Below are 4,763 nucleotides of genomic sequence, written 5' to 3' on the forward strand. Positions count from 1 at the left end.
AACATCTTGGCGACCTCAGCCTGGATGTGGTTCTTAACGGTATCTGACATACGGTAGCACCTGCTTCTGACAGGCACACTGTCACCAGTGTCAATCTCGTGCTTACACCACGGTGTAAGGCCTGGCTTCAGTGAAAACAGAGAGGCGTACTGTTGGAGCAAAGCCCTACAGGCCCTCTGTTGCTCTGTTGTCAAATCTGGAGAGAGATGTACTCCCTCCACTGAGCCATCCTGAGGGTTGCTATGCAGCAAATCAGGAAGGGGCTCACTCTCATCCTCTTCTTGCCCAGAAGCTAGCAAGAGACATGAGGGAGGGTCAAGGGGACCGACGATGTCGATGCCCACCCTCTCCGATGGTGTGCCAACCACTGGCAACAGCTGTAGTGGGGCAATGACACTGCCTCCAGTCTTGCCAGACAACTGACAAGTTGGGCAGATCCTGCAGTGGGACTCCACCTCTACTCCCATCCGTGGCCAGTAGAAATGGGCAGAGAGCCTCTGCTTAGTCTTCTTGGTCCCAAGATGACCAGCCAAGGGCACCTCATGCGCCAACTGCAGTAGGAAGGGCCTGTAAACCTGGGGTACCACCAACCTCTTGCGGGCACCAGGTTCAGGCTTAGTGGGCTCACTAACAAGGAGCTCACCCTCCCAATAAATCCGGAAATTCCTAGGCACCTCTCCTTGTGCCTGGGCCAGGGCCTGTTTCCTCAGTCCCTCGAGAGAGTGGCACTCTCTCTGTCCCTTACAGAAGTCCGCCCGGGAGGGTCCCCCTTCAGCTAACAAGCATTGAAGGTCGGGATGATCCTCCGGGTTGAGAACCTCTCCCACAGGAGAGTCTTCTGCCTCTTCTCCCAAAGGAGTTGAGTTTGGGTTTTCCACTGGACCCAGCCCGTCCGGAGCATGGATCCCAATGGGTGCAGCAGGAAGAGAAGGTGCTCCCTCCACAGAGGTGGCCTTCTTGGTCTTCCTCCTTCTTGCCTTAGGCCTCGCCTTTGGCTCGGGTAACTGACCCACAGCCAGACCCGGCGTCACCTGTGATCTAGTGACGGCAGCAGCAGTCATGGGAAGACCATCCGAGATCAACCCCAACTCTACTAGATCGTTTCCTAACAAAATGTTAGCAGGGACATTGTCCTGAACCAGGACAGGAAGCTTTGCTGTCTTGTCGCCAATCATGAGTGTGACTAGGGCTACAGGTGATAATTTCGGAGGCCCACCAGCTAACCTGGTGGTTTGCAGAGGAGCACCTTCATAGTCCTCTGGCCTGAGCAGGGTCCTGTCCACCACTGTCATGCTTGCCCCAGTATCTCTCAAACCAGTAGAAGGCTGGCCATTCAAGAGGACACTTCTCAAAAACCTACGGGTGTTCTGTGGGATAGTCGCCAGTACTTCCGCGTACTGGTCCCAGGCCCCAAGGGACACTAAGGAAATCTCCACCGGAGCACCAAATGTGATACCGGCAGAGGAGGGGAGGACAGTGGCCTCCACCTCAGACACGGGGTAAGGGTAGGTCAGGCTGACAGCCTGTACTCCAAGTGCCTTACCTTTACACTTGGGGTCACCCCTTTTGTGATCCAGAGCCCCACAGTCCCAATAAGCGCCAGGAGTGCGGGGTACGGTACTGGAACCACTGGGAGCCTGCTTTGCAGCAGGTGGACCACTACTCTTATTCCCACCCCCAGATGACTTATCCCCACTAGATTTTTGGGTCTTAGGAGAGGAAGGTTTTGGTTTACCCGACTGTGATTGCTTGGGGGACTCCTCAGCTTTCTGAGAGGCCCCCTTCTCTTTATCCTTGTCCTTCCCACTGGAGTCCTTAGGGGACACCCGGTGGGAGACCCACTTGTCAGCCAACCTAGCCAGCTTAAAGGGGTCCAAAATGTTCTGGTCAGCCACATACTGACGCAGCTCTGGTGAACAGGCTTCAGAGAAATGCTCAAAAAACAAGAGGTTGGACAATTCAACAAAAGTCTTAACCTTGTATCCATCGATCCACCCCATCATGTTCATGTGCGCAGCACTCACCCAGTCAACCCAAGACATATTCTCCTTTTTCTTAAAATCCCTGAACCTTCTAAGGTATTGGGTAGGTGTCTTGCCGAACTTGGCAATTAAAGCAGACTTCATACACTCGTACTGACCCCTTTCTTCCACACTCAGCTTCAGAATACAGTCATACCCGGTTTGAGGCACTCTGCTTAACAAACACTTCGCCCAATCTCTTTTATCCACATCATGAATCTCACAAGCCATTTCAAACGCTTCAATCCATTGGAGGATATCCGAACCCTCCACAAATACACCAACCAAATCTTTCATAAATTTGGTGGCTGGGGACCTGACACTCTCACTGGATCTAGCTGAAGTCTCCACTCTAGCTTTCTCTAGCTGGATCCTCTGACATTCAGTGTCCTGGCTCTTGAGTTCAAGGTCCTTATTTTTGAGTGCAACTTGTTGAGCCAACTCCTCTTTCTTAAGCTCAGCATCTATTTCCAACTTGCGGTATTCACATCCTTAATAACTCAAGCTCTAAGGAATTGCTGGAGTTTGGAACAGAGGCAGCAGGAATGGCGGCATTCCCAGAAACAGATTCAGCAGAAACCCCAGGGGCAGAGTCCTCATTGGTTGCATTCCCCCCCTCATCAAGAGTTTCACTATCAGTCTGGTAGTCCACCAGGGCAGCTATCAGCTCAGCCCTAGACTTATCCACAAAGTCTAACTCCCTAGCTTCACAAGCACTCTGGAGAGCCTCCAAGCTCATCCGAGTTAATTTGCCATTCACAATAGACTCCATTGTTTGTAATGCAGTTACCTTGTACACAACTAAACCTTAATTTAATAAAGGGCAAATATCCTTTGTAAGTGGCACGGTTATACACTGATTCTTAAAACCATAAGCATCCCACCGCTTGCCACCAGTGTGAGAGAACGGATGTCAACGACCGGTGGGGGGTGTCTGTACTTCTGCTCCCTATATGGTGGAGGAGAGGCACAGGAGACCCCAGCCAAGATTCTCTATTCGGTAGCAATGGTCGAGCAATCAAGGCCTAGCTTCTCAGGAGGTGATGCAGGCTGGTTCTTAAGTACAGTGTATCCCCAAGCCCCCACAAAGGAATATCCACACTCTGTATTGGTTAGAACACAGTCTTTATATAATCAATAGTTAAGGTTATGTACATTCATCATGATAACTCACTTTGTACTCTGGCAAAATCTACAATGACAAATATTTACAATCCTAAAGTGGTACCACCCTAGATCTCATTGAAGTGCATGAACAATACTGTACAATATCACACAGACCAATAGAGTGAAACCAGCAATAGAGAGAGGAGAGAAAATAAGATGGTTGAGCAGTAGGCAGAATACTGGCCCCTACCACTGGGCACAGTTCTGTGTGGAGATCCCCCCACCTGGGCAACCTGTAAAGAAAGATATAGTACCAGCCCAGTCCATATATTGCTCTGCAAGTCTTATTCTCTCCTATAACGTTTTTACCCCCCCAATGTACCTGGTGGAGTCGAGCTCCTCGAAGGCGTCGACAAATGTCGAGGGACTCGCTGTTCGTCGACGGGGAATCGACGGCCCTTCTTGAATGCCTTCCCTTTCAAGCGGGAGACACGGGGCGTCGAACGTCCGTCGACAAACGAGGTAGAACGATGTCGAAGAGGCGGCAGCTTCGTCCGAGCGGTGCTCGTCGGCGTCGAGACGTCGGCGTCCTGCAAGGCGGAGGTGTGCGGGGCACCTCGATGACAATAGTTCTGGACCGCAAAGATTGTAGAGATGGAAACCCAGCAAAGGCGTCGAATCGTCCAAGTCTTTGAGGTCGTTGGGTGGCGGGAAACCCACCGGCAGGTTACTCCTCGGCGCGTTCGTCGTCCTCGACTTTCCCCGGCAGGATAAGCGGTCGACGACGCGGTCGAGAGAGTCCTTCGATTGAATGTTCTTAGGCAAAGGAGCAGACGGCTCCGGTCGTCGGCGGCACGGCGTCAAGTGGTTCCCACGGCTGGGCAACACAACTTCGACGGGCCTCCAGCGGTTCCACAACCCTGCGAACCCTGGTCGACGGCAATGGACTTCGACGGCGTCGATGTCCGGGTGCTTCACTTCGATCTCCTCAGCGGTCCCGTCTCGGGTCGACAGCCTTTCGAGGGCCTGCCTTCCAGGGCGCTTCGGTGAAGATGGAGCGGTGCTCGATGGTCCCTCGGAGCACGGGAAGAGGGCGCCTTACCAGGTCCTCTCTCGGGTCAGCCCTCGACGATCTCGTCAGCCTTCAGATCGGTCGAAGCAAATGCCACAGCAAGCCTTCTTCTTCCAGCTGGACGTCGAGGATCAGCAGTTCCAGTTACTCGTAGAGTGGAGACTCAGCTCCCTGGCTGCTTTAGGAGCACAAAGGTCCCTTCTGAACCAATGGTTCCTTCTGAACACTGAACACTGAACACTTTTCCAGTGGTGAGAGGTCCCCAGATATACTATCCTCACTCTCATCCACGCTGCTGGCACACACTCAGCAGCCAATCATACTGCAGGGCATTCATGCAGTCAGTCAGCCAATCAGGCACACAGTGCATTCAGGCCACACTCCTCCCTTCCAGACACTCACAACAAGAAATGTGGATTGGGACAAGTACCCAGCCATTCAACACTACACACTGCATTCAGGCCAGTTTCGGGCAGGGCTGTCTCAGTCTTTGTCTCTCATGCCAGAAACCAGACAACCACAACAAGAAGTGTATATTGGTCACACACTCCATTCACCAAGGT

The sequence above is a fragment of the Ambystoma mexicanum genome, chromosome 1q, assembly GCF_040938575.1.
Source record: "Ambystoma mexicanum isolate Mex_15411 chromosome 1q, UKY_AmexF1_1, whole genome shotgun sequence".
Taxonomy (NCBI): Eukaryota; Metazoa; Chordata; class Amphibia; order Caudata; family Ambystomatidae; genus Ambystoma; species Ambystoma mexicanum.